This window comes from Oryctolagus cuniculus, chromosome 4 (assembly GCF_051225735.1).
Source record: "Oryctolagus cuniculus isolate XC-2025 breed Fujian yellow rabbit chromosome 4, ASM5122573v1, whole genome shotgun sequence".
Classification (NCBI taxonomy): domain Eukaryota; kingdom Metazoa; phylum Chordata; class Mammalia; order Lagomorpha; family Leporidae; genus Oryctolagus; species Oryctolagus cuniculus.
Genome location: NC_142870.1, coordinates 108,293,779 through 108,310,082, shown reverse-complemented (window position 1 = coordinate 108,310,082; position 16,304 = coordinate 108,293,779).

The window sequence follows — 16,304 nt, the reverse complement described above, 5'->3', positions numbered from 1 at the left end:
AGAAGTCACAAGGCCAAGCATTCCCACTCCTCTTATCTTGTGATTCTCTCTACAATCACGTAATGACGTCACTGTGGGTGATAGAAGAATCACTGCAGGTGCTGTTTATGGGGCACTTAGGATTTGTCAGGTGCATTACTGCTCACAACACTCTCAAGCTTTTACACCCATTTCACAGATGAGGACATTGAGCCAATCCTGTAGAGCCAAGAACTCAGTTGTGGGCCTCCCAGTCTGGATGTAGGTTCTAGCTGGCTGGCTACATCACCTCTCTTTGATGGTACATCAGCAGTCCTGCCTACTCTGAGTCACCTGTGTCTCAGACAGTTTTTCCTTTGCTTCTCACAGATGAAAATTAACTTTGTATTTTAGAGACGGAAGTTATTTTCCAAGGATATTTGCATTTCATTTAGTCAGTGGAACCACACCAAGGGTGACAGCAACTGACTGAGAGAAAATGAGGCTAATGTGCCCATTGCAAAGTGTTCAATTAGGTTTGATATTTTGTCAAGGAGGGAGCAGTGGCTGGGAGGGGCTAAATCCTGAGAACTGCTGTTAGTCAAAATTTTTCTTTATAAGTTACCCTGAGCATCAACATATTTCCCTCATTACATGTAGTCCATTTCATCTTTGAGTGCAAAATATTTTAGTGAGTTGATTTTTCCTTGCTCTTCAATCGTAATCTATAATGTTGTCAGTAATGAATACACTTTACAGATATTAATTATATTCTATTTAAAGCAATAATAAATATGCTTAAAGCAATAAAGAAATCTTTGTTTTATAAAAGGGCAAAAACCCAAGTAAAAACCTGCATTCTTTATCACTGTGATAGAATGCAAAGAAAATTGCATTTACGGTGAAGATATTACTGAGCGATTATAATCGTGCTGACATGTGAGTACAACCCCATTTAGAGTGTAACAATGTTGGTTTCGTACTTTAAATGTTATTAATGAAAGAGGACAATATCTGACTGCTATTCTTGGATGACTGATTTCAGTCCCCATAGGAAAGAAGGGAAAGAAACAGAGGAAGTCATTAGGGCGAAAACAATAGGAGGTGTCGAGACGGGGAATGACATAATGACACTGCCACTCCCAGACTGGCCAGAGAGACCAGCAGGGACTGGGTGCTCAGGCAGCCGTTCACCCCTGCACACGTCAGTCGTGAGCCTGAGCCGGCTCATCTACAAGAACACAGGGCTTAGGCCGGCAGCCTCTATGGACCTGTCCCGGTTTGTGATTTTGAAATGAAAATTCACTCCCTTTCTCAAATTAGCCTTCAGAAGGGAGGACAACATGAAGTGGAAAGGGAGGAATTTTTTTTAATAGAATGGCAGTCTCTGTACCCATTCCAAGCCACCTGACATGTCATTGGGGAACACCACATTGCTGCATTACTATGCAAGCTCAAGACGTGATGCACACTGGGAATATTACTCATGTGAGACAGAATAAGATTTTTGTCACAGATTCCAGATCACTTACACTACTTTAGAGCAACCGCTTTCTTTGCCCACTATTCAGTCAGTCATATTAAACCAACCAGAATTATTTTATTAATATCTTTTGAAAAACTTTCCATTATGTTATGGAATCAGTAAGGGACTTATAATTATAGTTCACTTGCAAAGCAGGTGATTTTTTTAGCTGTTTTTCCTACCTTCCATCATATCATTAACCTAATGTTATAGACCTAAAGGAAAGCTGCTAGTTAAAGGAATTACAAGGTGCTAGATCATAATCAGTGCCTCTTTGACAACAGGAGTATCTTCTCTTCACTGAAATTTGACTTTTTCTTGTGAATATCCAGGATTATGAACCCCAAATTCTGAAAACAATATTCTTTATTTGCACTTGCTCGGCAACATTTATTGAGTGTATTGGATATGCCAGATATCACGTTAAAAGCTAGAGACAGAAAGATGAGCAAGGCGCTTTCCTGCCCTCCATGGACTAACTAGGACCAGATGGAAATGACACTTGGACGGGGAGAAGCAAGAGACTTGGGGAGGAATTACGGTACTTGATTGGGCAGCACTAGTGGGGTGGAAAGGTCATGACACATTTGAGAGCTATTTAGAAGGCAGGATCAGCAGGACTTAGTAACAGCCTGTGGCCCAGGGGAGGAGCCCAGAAAGATGCCCAAAAAAGGTTTCTGGCCCACAAGAAATAACATAAAGTGGATTTAACGTGTGAGTCACACTCTTGTCACTTGGGGTACATATTCAGTTTCATATATCATTAATTTTTTAAAACCACTGTACTAGAAGAAGTCAGAGATCTCTTGCCTACAATTCTAGCCAAAAGAGTGGTGAAGCTTGCCATGGGATACCCCATGACTTAAGTTGGTCCTTTACCTGACACAAATGATGCCTTGCTTTGAGTTCATAATTAATCTAAGCACCTAAGAATGTGGACTATAAGGCAGTTCTCATCTAGGCCTGTCTTATTTAGCAATTTAACTCTGCTTTTCTTTTTACTGAATCACTCATAGAAAAGATCATCTATGATTGACCAGTCAAGAGGCATCCCAATCTGCATCTTCCTTGACCTCTGCACAACCTTTGAAGCCATGGAGCACTTTCCAAGGCAACCCCTCCCCTTTGACATCCTCACACCATCTTCTTTTTCCCTCTTCCTTCTCCATGACTTTTCTTCCTCTGTCTTCCCTAAGAGCTCACCTGCCAAGGGTTGGTGGCCTCACTTACCCACTTTGGGCTGATGCCTCACACACCGATGACCAAATCTTTCTTGCTCTAATGAGCTCTACGTCTGGCAATTTTCTGTACACTTCTGCATGCCCCTCAGACAACAACAATGGATAGTCCACAAGTTCACGGCGGAGCTGATCACCTCCTCCTCTCCAATGCTGGCTCCTCTTTCCATACTTCCAGCTCTGTAGCCAGCATTCATGACTTTCGGGACCAAACAGAGACCTGGAGCCATCCTAGGCTTCTCACACCTTTGTCAGCAAGTCCTGAGGGCTACAGCGCAAAGATGCCTCTGTGGTGACGCCTTGGTCTGTTCTCACTGTGAGGGCCCTGTGTCAGCCCTCCCTCTTCTCACACTCAGCCATCTTTGCTGCCAGCATTGTCTGCCTTCAGAAGTGTCCTCCACACAGGCTCAAGAAGGAGCTCTCTAAAGTCCATGTCCGCTCTCACCTTCCCTGATGGCTCCCGGTCACGCTTGGGACACAGCCCATGCTCCATCAGGTATGTCCAGCTCCTTTCCAAGACCAGGCTCCTGGAAAGTGGGAGCTGTCTTCTCACTGAGTCGGCAGACCTAGGGCTCCTTCATGCAGCACCTGACTTTCAGTTGGCATGCAATAAAGCTCGTGATGGGAAGAAGGATGGAAGAAAGGGGGAGAGGAAAAAGTGGAGAGAGAGAGAGAACCAAGATCAAATGTCACCTCCTTTATGGGCCATTTTTCCTTTCAACCAGCTGTGGACAGAGCAGACCACTTCTTCCTTTATGTTGTGTACAGATTGCTTATAATGCACCCTTAATGTTTTTCTTGATATATTTCTTCCTGCTAGATTTCAAACTTTTTGAGGGTGAAAATCAAGACAATTCAACTCTGATTCCTCATGTCCAGCATACAGCTTGATTTAAAAAAAAAAAAAGAAAGGACCCCACTAACTTTAAGTGGGATCTGCATCCTTCTTGGATGGTTTTTTTCTCATCCAGGCCTTAGTTTAAAAGAAAAATAAATGGAGAATTCAGTCTTATGCAGAATCCCTATCTGTGGATTCAACTAACATCAGATTAAAACAAAAGTGCTGACTATGTAACAAACTTTTGTCTTGTCATTATTTCCTAAACTGTATAGTATACTAATATTTATGTTTATGCTAGGTATTATAAGTACTCTGTGGATTATTTAAAGTATATAAGAGAACATAAGCTACAGGCAAACACTGTACAATTTTATACAAGGGAGTTTCATCAGATTTTGGTGCCTGTGGGAGAACTTGGAACCAATTCCCTGTGGACCCTGAGGGATCATTATACATTGAAAACTTCAGGAAAATGTCTAAGTAAGATTTAATGGCAAAGATTTTCATTGGTTCAGTGTTGTGTAACTGAAAACCGAGGCCGTTGCATTGCACAACTGCAGGGACTTCTGATCTCATGAAAGTCTATGTAATGCCACCACAACAATGAGAATGCTGTCCCTCAGGGTTATGCAACACGAAGCCTTGCCCGTTGGTCAGGATGCTGGGATTCTAACAGACTAAGCCATCTACTTCTCCTTTCAAGGCCTCTCTTTCCTCATCTATAAAGCAAAGCGATCTGTTCTTCCCACCATCCTGTGGTTTAAAACCCTTTTATAAAAATAATCTCATAAAAACCCAAAATATTAAAAATTATCATTTTATTATGTTTTTTCAAAAGATTACATTATAAAACTTAATTTAATATAATCTTTATAATGTTCATAAAATAGGCAAGTTTTATACTTTTTCCTTTTAATAAGTGGTATTCTACTTAATTAACATTAAGTTGAATGTGTAATAAAGCATGATTTTTGCACAAATTTTATAGTGACATCCATTGTGTTTAGCTTGAAGGCCAATGTATACTAAAATTGTTTAACTATGTATTATACTTAATTAAAAATTAAACAGATTGGAGCATGCTGCTTGGCCTATAGGTAGCTTGCTAGTTAGGGCACCAATGTGCCATATTGGAATGCCTGGGTTCAACTCCTGACTTCAGTTTCCTGCTAATGTGCACCCTGAGAGGCAGCAGGTGGTGACTCGAGTAGTTGGATCCCTGCCACAAACGGGAGACCTGGATTGAGTTCCTGGCTCCTGGCTGTGGCCCTAGCTGTCATGTGTATTTGGAGTGAACAAATGGATAGGAGATTCTCTCTCTCTCTCTCTCTCTCTGTGTGTGTGTGTGTGTTTCATCCCCTATGACTTTCAAATGAATAAAATAATTTTTAAAAGATTAGCCAAGGAGCTGGCATTGTGGCATAGTGGGTTAAACCACCTAAGTGCCTAAAACCCTTGTGGGTGCCAGTTCGAGTCCCAGCTCCACTCTTTAGGTCCACAGACCTCAGGGTGGCTCCAGTGCTGCCTAAGCTGGGAATCATTTTCATGGGATGGGGAGCTGGTAGGAGATACATGTGGATAATGGGATATGATGCGATCATTGGAGCAATTCCAGTATGTTCCATTTTGTAAACACATAATACATTCAGAAACTATTTACTAGACCAGAAGTTGACAACTGATGGGTGTTTTTTAAATAAAGGATTATTTATTTATTTATCTATTTGAAAAGCAGAGAGAGAGAGAGAGAGAAAATCGTTCTTCCATCTACTAGTTCCCTCCCTAAATGCCTACAACAGAAAGGGCTGGAAACCCCATCCTGGTAGCCCGCATGGGTGGCCAGAACCTAACTACTTGGGCCATCATCCATTTCTTCCCAGGTACATTAGAAGGAAGCAGGATTGGAAGCATAGAGCAGCCAGGACTGGAATGAGGCATTTGATATGAAGTATAGGCATCCCAAGTGGAGGCTTAACCCACTCCACCACAACACCTGCCCCCTAACTGCATGTTTTTGTATTAGCCCCAAGCCAAGAATGTTTTAATATTTTTTCACGGTTGGGACAAAGAATCAAAATTACATGACACTTAAAGATTTTATCATACTCAAATTTTCAGTGATAATAAATAAAGTTTTATTGGAACACAGCCATGCTCAGTTGGCTATGTTGTCCATGACTGTTTTCACATGGCAATGGCAGAGTTGAGTATTTGCAAGAGAGAGAAAATAGCCCATAAAACCTAAAGTATTTATTGTCTGGCCTCTTATAGGAAAAGTTTACTGATCTCTGTTCTAGGAACTTGGTATGTATCTATGAACAGAACAGACAAAGAATAAGGAGTCTGCATTCAAGTAGAAGGGATAGAGAATAAAAAAACCATAATTTTTAAACATAAAATATTGCATTAGATGATAGTACGTGCAATGCAAAATTTAAAACTTCACCCAGAAATGTAGGCCTGGGGATGTGGGGGTCAAAAGAGTAGCAGTTTGCAACACTAGATTTTATTTTTATGTCTTCTTAGCCATTGCTAAAATCTTACTTAAACCTACAGCAGGAATATTTCAAATCTAAAAATAATTTACATGTCATGGGGAATTTACTGTGGTCATGGAATTCAAGGAGAATCTCCAGGAAAGAATACAGAGGAAAACTAGATATGAATTTCCTTGCCAAGGGATAGTGGTTTGTTGGAGGAAAACTGCTTTCACCATTATTTATGAGACTTGGAGGCCCAGATTACAATGGCACGTTTGACGTCAGACAGTTTGAGATTGAAGTGTTCTCTATCACTGATCATCTGAGTATCCTGCAGCAAACCCTCAGGTTCCTCACTTGGAAAACAGAGATAACCTCTCCCGCACATGTTGCAAAAATGAAGCTACGTGATTTCTAGCAAGAGCCTGATGCAGGCCACGGCACTTGATAGCTGCTCAAGAAATATTCGTTGGCTGCCCTATACTTCTAATCACATTTCAATTGTTGGCTCCCAATCAAAGATTTCAGGAAATGCCCTTTAACCTCTGTTAATTTTTCTAAAGCCTCAAAGCAATCCAAACGAGACAGAACAAATAGCAAAGGACCAAAAGAGACACTAGACGGTGAGAGTCCTCACTTGCTCAGATGGCCTCTGCCCACAGAAGCAGTGGCTCTTCTTCACTGCAGTGCACGTATGCCAGATACTTTATTACACTTGGATTTCTTCTTTATTCCTCTCTGCCTCCCTCTCCACACCATCACCTGCAGCTTTGCTCTCTCTGTTGATTCCTTTTAAATCCTTAAGTGGTGCCATGATGCTGCTACTTGAGTCAACTGGGTTCCTGTGACATAAAAAAGGCTAAATTAAATGTCAGAAATGACACTATTTTCTTTGATAAACTAGAAATAAACCCATCTTTGGAATATTTTTCTTCCTAGGGCCAAAAGAATGGATAGTAAATCTGGAGTAGTATTTTTAAATTGCCTTACTTGTGGTCATTATTTTGAAATATTTACAAAATTTGACCTTTAAGCATTTTTCTCTACATTCTTGTGAGATGAAAGTTGAAATAAGTGTACATTTTCGTCCTTTTTTTAAACTTTTATTTACTGAATATAAATTTCCAAAGTACAGCTTATGGATTACAATGGCTCCCCCCCCCATAACTTCCCTCCCACCCACAACCCTCCCCTTTCCCTCTCCCTCCCCCCTTCCATTTCATTATAATGCTATCATATAAATTGAAATTATGGGGCCCATGTTTTGAGTACAGTAGGTTAAGCTGCTGTCCGTGAGGCCAACAAGCCATATGAGTGCCTGTTCAAGTCTCAGCTGCTCTGCTTCTTGCCCAGCTTCCTGCTACTATGCCTGTGAGTGCAGAGGAAGACGGCCCAAGCACTTGGGCCCCTGCCATCCATGTGGAAGTCCTAGATGGTGTTCCAAACTCCTGGCTTCAGCTTGGCTATTGTGGCCATTTAGGGAGTGAACCAGCAGATGGAAGATCTCTCTCTGTCTCTCCCTCTCTTCCTATGACTCTGCATATATTATAGTTGTTATAGAAATTTTAAAAACTGAAACATAAATTTGCAGTGAATGAATGTTTTATTTAAATTTTTTCTGTTTCCTGTGTGGTGTTTCATTGGCTTATAATTCCATTTTACTTAAATGAAGGAAACAGTTTTCTCAGCTTTCTTCATTGCCATTACCAAAATGTCATGAAGTCTTCAAAGCACAATGGAAACACTGAATCATAGCTGTAATGAAACTGTTCTCCTGCAGGGGGAGTATGGCTCTCCTTCCCAGCATCGCTCTCTCTCGTCTTTGGCACTTATGGCAGAGTTCAATAACTAGAAGAGAACTTAGAGGCCCTTCGGCCAGCTTCTCATTAAATGTCTCAAAATCAGGGCTGGCATTCAGCCTAACCGTTAAGACACAGGTTAAGACGTTCACATCCCATATTGTGGTCTATCTGAGTTGCACGCCTGGGTCCAGCTCCCAATTCCAGCTTCTTGCTAATGCAGACCTCGGGATGTAATGATGATGGCTCAAGTAGTCGAGTCCCAGCCACCCAACGCGGGAGACCCTGATTGAGTTCCTGGCTTCTATTTCTGTACAGTCCTGTCACTTCAGGCACTTGGGAGGAGTGAATGAGCACTCTGTGTGACTCTCTCTGTGTCTCTCCCTCTCAAATAAAAAATTTTTTCAAAGATTTATTTATTTAGTTGAAAATCAGAGTTACACAGAAAGAAAAAGAGAAGCAGAGGGAGAGAGAGGTCTTCCATCCGCTGGTTCACTCCCTAGTTGGCTGTAATGGCTGGAGCTGCGCCAATCCAAAGCCAGGAGCCAGGAGCTTCTTCTGGGTCTCCCACATGGGTTCAGGGACTCAAGGACTTGGACCGTCTTCCACTGCTTTCCGAGGCCACAGCAGAGAGCTGGATCGGAAGTGGAGCATCCAGGACTTGAATCATTGCCCATATGGGATGCCGGCACTGAAGGCAGCAGCTTTACCCATTACACCACAGCGCTAGCCCCTCAAATAAAATTTTTTAAAAAATCATAAGAGCCTTTCAATAGATGTTTATTGAATAAAAATTCACATAAGATTTAAAAACAAAGGGCTGGCGCTGTGGTGCGCCTCGGTGTTAAAGCCTCGGCCTGCAGTGCCAGCATCCCTTATGGGTACCTGCTTGAGTCCCAGCTGCTCCACTTCCAATCCAGCTCCCTGCTAGTGCACCTGGGAAAGCAGCAGAAGATGGCCCAAGTGCTTGGGGCCCTGCCCCGACGTGGGAGACCCAGAGGAATTTCCTGGCTCCTGGCTTCAGTCTGGCCCAGTTCCAGTCGTTGCTGCCATTTGGGGAGTGAAGATGCTTGCTCTCGCTCTCTCTCTCTCTCTCTCCCCTCCCCCCTCCCCACTTCTGTAACTCTGCCTTTCAAATAAATAAATCTTCAAAAAAATTTAAAAACAAAAAAATCTCCAAAGAGCTGGTTACCCCCAATGGCCCAACTATTGCCAAGAGACAACCCCTTTCACCCATTGCATGGCTCTGAATATAGGCGGTCTTTCTTGGTTTGGTCAGAGATCTGCACCTTATATGTGCTTCCTCTTGGTCCCGCATCTGAAGCTCTTTGCAGCATGGTGCAGAGGTGCTCAGATCATGGTCCCCAGACCAGCAGTGTCAGCTCTACCCAAGAACTCCGAAGAACTAGAAACTGAGGTGGGGCCCCAACACGCTAAGGAAGCCCTCCTTGCGATGATTCTGAGGCACACTGCAGTTTGAGACACATCATTGCAGTATAGCAGGAGGTGTGTCAGGCTTTGGAATGAGCAACACCTGCATTCAGATCCTGGCCTTCTGTCATGGTCAGCTGTAGCCTCAGACAGAGCTCTAGGGGGTTACCAATTCACAGACTTGCGGAGAGAATTCATTGACACTCCACAGATAAGGCACTTAGCCGAAAGTCCAACACACCTTGAAGCCTCAAAATAGTGACTAGTGTGATGGATTCACTAAACACATTTATTAAATGCCTTTAGATATAAGACTATAAAGCATCCATGCATTTGAGAACAAGTTCAAAATAAAAATTTTAGATGGGAACTTTATACATAAAACTGCTAAGTATCTTCACTTCCAGATGAAACATCAGATTTTCAGTAACATGTCCAGGAACACTCACCTGTCGGTGTCTGAAATCAGGTAAGTGCCTTCCAGCCCCAGCTCTTCAATCAGCATGTGTCTATCTGCCACTTAATAGCACAAGAAGGTATCTACTCTTGTATCTGATGATTACACAAAAATGGACTTGGATTTCATCAGTGCAATGTCTGAATTCACTCTAATACTATTTGATCATCCCTATCCAGTATTGGGTACCTTGGTTATTTATTTGCTTTCTTATTTATACCCCACTTTGTTCTGAAAAAAAAAATTTAAGGTGACTGTCAAGCATTTTAGCAAGAGTACCAGCTCCAGCCATTGTAAGAGCAGTGAAAGTCAATTAGTTACTTTTCAGAACTATAGCAAAAATCCTTCAGCAAAATATGCGTAATTCTGAGGGTCTCAAACCAGTACATATTTTTATGATGCCAAATGAAGTAGTGCAATGGGCTAATTGGAATCTTATGTATAATGTTAAAAATTGTATTCAAGGCATCAAGAAATCTGTGTGATTATTTCTTGCCCTTGCAGCCACAAAGAAACGAACAAGCATTTTACTGTGCCCTTGCCTGAGAGAACTAAATGGTTAATTCACCACCATCACGTGCCAAAATGTCTGCTTTATAGACCGGAAGGAATAAGGCACCTCACTTTAAACAGCCTGTTTCCAGTTTTGTGTGGCTGTTGATATTACCCAACTAGTGACAGGGGCCAAGGCAGGAAAATGGGCTGGGTTACTTGTAACTCTTTGAATGTGGACACATCAGCTTGTGGGAAGGAAACTATTTTAAATGGAGCTTAGGAAAAGAGGGGAAAAAAATCCCCTTTCCCCATATGAGATTCTTGCCTGGTGCTGTCATGCAATCTTGAAAACCTCCTTAGAACAGTAGATCGCTCTCATTGGATATATGCAAATTATCTGAGACCCAGTGGTTTCCTGCCAGGGAAAAACTTATAATAACAGAGCAAGAATGCAATCTGAGCCCTTGCTCTCTGAAATCCCTGAAAGAACAGAGTCGTTTTTGACAGGGCGATTTCAGCCCTTGACATTCCAGGAAATAGCTTCATAATGTCATTTGGGCTCGGGTTGTAACCAGTCCTAAGACATGGGGACACAAATGCAGTGTGTAAACTTTAAAATATCAGTCCGGGGGCCATTGGTCATTTTCACACAGAGTTTAACAACAAAAACCACCACCCGAACAAAAGACGAGCAAGGCATCCTAATTAAATTTAACTTTGTCACTACTAATTAAACCCACTGTTAGGGGAAGGGAGAGTTTCTGCCAAGAAATTTTAGACACATCCTGAAGATTATTTCCTTTCCATTTCCGAAGTACTGGGTCCCTGCCATATCCAGGATGTGACACCCAAACATGACTGTATTTTGATCATTAATGTATATGCAGAAGCTAGCCCCGCCCTGGGGCCTCAAAAACCTTTATGAGATGCGCTGGCCTTTACATTTCAATGTGTTTCATTTTTGTTGGGTGCAGGACAGCTGAAAAAGGTTACGAGACTCAGGTTAAAAGTCAGGAAATGGATCAGGGCTCCACACCATGACATCATTTTCTTGCAATGCAATGAAGCAATGACATTTCCTGGAGGAAAAATTATTAAAGATGACAAGCCGCCGCAGGGAGCTCAGTGCTTGCAGGGAAGGTGTCAGGCCTGCCTAGCTCCAGCTCCTGCCTCTTCCCTCCTGCTCCATGACTGGAAGTCAAGAGAGTAAGAAAGAGCCAGAAGTCAAGAGAACGAGGGAGACACAGTCTGCTTCTATTTTTTTTTTTTTTTTTACAGTGCCGACGTATTTAAAAATGAAGGTGTACTAAAATGCATTAACAAAAACTGTGATGTTTTCATTATGGGAGCAATTAGTAGTCTAGAACAAAAAATGTAATGTAATGAGTTTTCCATTTACAAAATGGGTTTCAGCCCTTATTTTTTAAGTGACATAGAGGCAGAGCCACCAGGTGTGATGTGCAAGTTGGCCCAGGGGAAGAGGGGAGATTACAATCTGGCTCCCTCTCCAATTGCCAAACCTGTGCCTGCCTTTGTTCTGACTCACGGGAACGTCACAACAGCGGTGATAGTGGTCTTTTGATGGGATGGACCTGTTTGAACTGAATGATGAACCAGGCCCCCGATTTCAATCCTAACTATCTCCATGACTGGAGGGAAAACATCTTTGTGGGTTATCTCCAGAAGGTAAATCTGAAGATTTTCCCAACTATAAGTCCTGGGCCAAATGATCCTCACAGCAGGGTTACCCCAAGCGTATAGGGAATCTTTCTGGGACTTACAGAAAGGTGTTGCCAATGAACCAACACAGACCATGGAGACACTTGGCTTGTGAGCAGGAGTCCTGGGTTTCAGCTTGGCCACAAGCTTCTTTGTAAATCACACAACTGGAGTGGCACTACTGGCCCCTGTATGGTACAAACAGGGAATACTGACTAGGACGCCACACACAAACAGACCTACTCCTGCCTGTAAGACCAATTTAGGGACTTAAATGGAGATCACAGGAATTTAAGAGCTTGGACCAACACATTGAGACTCCCCATCCAACTGCCCTGCTTCTCCATCTATGGCCTTATGGCCAGATTCGATAACTGCACTTCCACCTTGTACCCCTGTCCCAGTTTCTGGGTGTCTGGTGAGCACTGCCTGGAACCCGGTGTCTATTTCCCTTACAATGTCCCTTCTGGGGACCATAGGAATGTCCTATAAAAACAGCAGCCGAGGGACCAACCTTAGAATTCTGCTACTTTTCTTCCACTCATCTGCCCTCTTGTATCCTGGGAGTTAACAGAATCCACTGCAATGGCTGTAGATACAGGAGAAGAGAACAGTCATTTGACACTTTTTTGATCCATTTCAAACCAAAATTAATACTAAGTCATTCTTACTTTAGTGGAGGAAAGTGAGCAGGGGTGAATAATTTCTATTGCAAAAGAATCAACAGTCATGACTTCAGAAATGTAAATTCCTCATATCCTCAATGGATTTATACATTCAATGCAATGTTTCTAGATACTGTACTAGGTTTGCCACCAAGACTTGAGATCTCTGTGACTATCCAGGGGATGAGTATCAGCACCCACACATCTGCAATGCTTTGGTGACTCATTACACAGTAACTGGATAAGATTTGCAGGGACAGATGTGCTAACGGGGGAAAGATAAGCAAGTATCTGAAGGGCTTGTACTTGTACAAGCCCTCGTACAAGGACATTTCCCTAGGATGAGTCAAAGCACAAGCCTGGTCATCATACCTTTCCCTCTCCTGGTCCTGGGGCATTCTTCTAAATGTTGTGGGTCTTCACAAATGAGTCAGCAGTTACAAGGTTAGGAAGCAAGCCCATCTGCAAAGAAATACAGAATTTTAAGTTATAGACATGAAGGTAAAATGTCCAAAATTACTTGCAATTTTATTTCCGGCAAATGTGCATTCTTCCCCTATCAACTCATCCCCTTTTCAGAAGTCTAGTTACGATAGTTAAACCTAGAAGGGGAAAAAAGGAATTTCTTCTACACGTGGTGTATTTGTATAGTCACCATTTGAATAACCCTTTCCGCTTGCCCATACACGTTGGAAGTGTTGTTTAGCTTAAATACACAGATCGGACTTGTTTAAGACTCCCCTTTCACCTTGCTCTAGGCAAGGAGAAAGATCAAAGCTTCCTGTGTTTTTTAAGGATGACCTCTTCTTTGTTCTGAACACTTCTCACATCTCCTGTTTGGAGAAGCTCCTACAAAGACAGACTTGTTTTTCTATTCTATAAATCTGCCTCTTATAAACAAGACCCTCATGGCCCATTTGGTATTCCAGGAGAGAAAATTTACCAAGGTAGATAGATTCTTGACTTAGAAATGTTTTTTAAAACTCATAGTATTAAAGGAGATAATTTCAATCGAAAGAGTTGTCAGAAGTGGTAGGTGATGAAAGATATTTGGTAACTGTTGTGCTACAATGATAGGACTGATTTACAGCAATGAAAAAACTCATCTGCTATCAATTCTGCTTTGAAATAACCAAGGGATGAAATACTTCATGCATTTTATTCTTACTTTAAATGATCCTATTGTATTTATGAATTCATTAATTCTTTAGGTTGAATATAAAACAAATGGTGAGATCATTATTTCACTTAGTTCATTAATTTATTATTGATTAAGAATACCCAGGATGCCAGCCACAGAACAATGTGTGATGAATTGGGAAATGAAATCTCTCAGCCCACCAAACTAGATGCTATGGAAAGTAAACACCACAAAGAAGTTTGAGCAAGTTAAATATTTTCCAGGCTAAGGACTAAAAAGCAAATCATTTCACCTTTGAGGGGATCTTCGTTTTCTCACCCATAAAACAAAGGAGTCCAAATTAATTGTCATGTCTAAAATCCTGAGACTAAAAGAAATACATGTCAGTGTTAAAGGGGAATTTAACGTCTGCAAGTCCACACACACTTTGTTTAGCAAATTTCATGAGGAAGATAAGCTCAAAGTTGAATTATGACTTCAGATAGGGAGATGGACACTATCAGCGACAGAGCAAAGAGCAAGAGGGAAAATACGGAATTGAGTTGTAAATAGGAGAGAAAGGCTAAATGGAGTGGGCAGTCTGAGCAGGAGGGAGTCAGAGCAGAGGACTGTAAAGCAAGACTGGGCTGCATGCACAGCAAGGCTTAGATCAATCAGTCAACAAGGATTTTATTCTACTCAGGTTACTTTATTTGTAAAGGGATTGTTAAGGGGGGCGCCTGAGATAACATGGCCAAGGATTATAAGCCATGCTAAGTATAGTAGATTGCAAAAATACCCTACATCTAGCTTTGTAAGACTAAGGAAGGAAGGGCATCTGTAACTAGAGAGGGCTTAGGAAATATTTGAAGAATGCTCTGAGGTTTGCCTTAAACAGTAGGTCCTGGCTGAGGATTGTGTCAAAGCAGCAATTGCAGGCAGTCAGGGGGTGGTGAGCAGCGTGGAGTTAGCCTCTTTGAGCACACATGGAGCAAGCAACACTTGAGAGGATGACTACAAAACTGCTCAAAAACTCACCCTGGCTTCATACCAAAGGACCTTCACATGCCCTCAAGAAGTAAGCGACACTTGGGTGTAGTAGGAAGATTGTCCACACAAGTTGCTTCTCCCAGAGATAGAAAAGTGAGGAACAAATGGTGCTGTATTCTCTTGCCCATTGAAAACTGTGCATTGCCCCTTTTGTCTGGGTGCCTGAAAGCTGGAAATAGAATTTAGATACAATTCTAAGACTCAAATATCTAATCACATCTTTTATTTTTAAATTCTGTGTCTTTTCCTATTACCTTAGCAATTTTGGTAAATAAACATTTGCATATGTCATCATGTGCCATCTCATTCATTCAACTATTTCAAAGATATTTATTGAGCATTTACTTTGCCTCAGTCTCTCTTAGGGGACCTAAGAATGTGACTCTGGACTGGCAGGCAAGAGACTGAACTTTAGTATCTGCCCTGTCTTTGACTAGTGCTGTGTTTAGGTCTTAGGGCTTGATGTTTATACTTGGGATATAGTTCAGGCATTTTCCAGATCTACAGCAGCCCTAGGGCATATAGTTGATTTTCCTAATAATTCACCCAGTCTTCAACTCACTTAAGAATGGATTTTTCCCCTGAGGGTCTTTGATCCTACAGCTGCAGACATGCTGGCACCAGGAAGCCTTAAAGGTCAAGGATCGAAGACACACAGAGGTCAAAGAAATAAGTGGACATCTTAGCAACCGCTGAACCTGTGGGGTGAGCACTATGGCTTCCAAGATGAATGGATGATGTCATCTGTGATATAAATAAGTATGCACTTACTAAGCTCTGACTGGGATCCAACAGGTGTGTACTGGAACACTGTTGTTTGGAAGAGACACTGTGAGGACAAACAGCCCATAAGCCATGCTTCCTGTAATCTGTGAGGTCTTTTTTTAATCTCATGCTCCCAAAGGTAAGCATTGTGGAATATGAAGGTAAAAGCGTGAATCTGAGCCTCAGATTCTGCATCTGTAGCATAGGGAGCTAGCTTCTAGCTCCTTCTTGGACTTGTTGGTGAGTTGATTACTATCAGTTCTACTTCCTGTGGTTCCACCAATCCATTCTTATTATCCTCTTCTTTCTAATGCATGAAAAACAATATGCAGTGAGGACATTTTTACAACAGCAATACTGACGGATAAGATTGAGATCACTTAAGGATTACTAACTTGCATCAAAGACTGACTAGATAAGGTTATTCCTTTTCAGGGTATACCACTTCCTGTATAGCATATGCAAATCCATGACATGACAAACTGTGTTCACATAGTTCCAATATACAGGCACACACAAACCCAAACCCCCGTAGTGTTTAGCACTGTGATGCATCTACAACAAATGGGAAAAATGTCTGAATAACTTTTGAACCCAGGAAACATTATATAAGGGCTTTTATTTCACATCAGTGATTTATATATAAAATAAATATTTGGGAGAATAAAAGAAAAATATAAAATTTTTCTACATTAAAGAGTTTATGATTTGGTGGAAGTGCTTAAAAATGTAACTGGCATATGTACAAAACTTTGTAATCA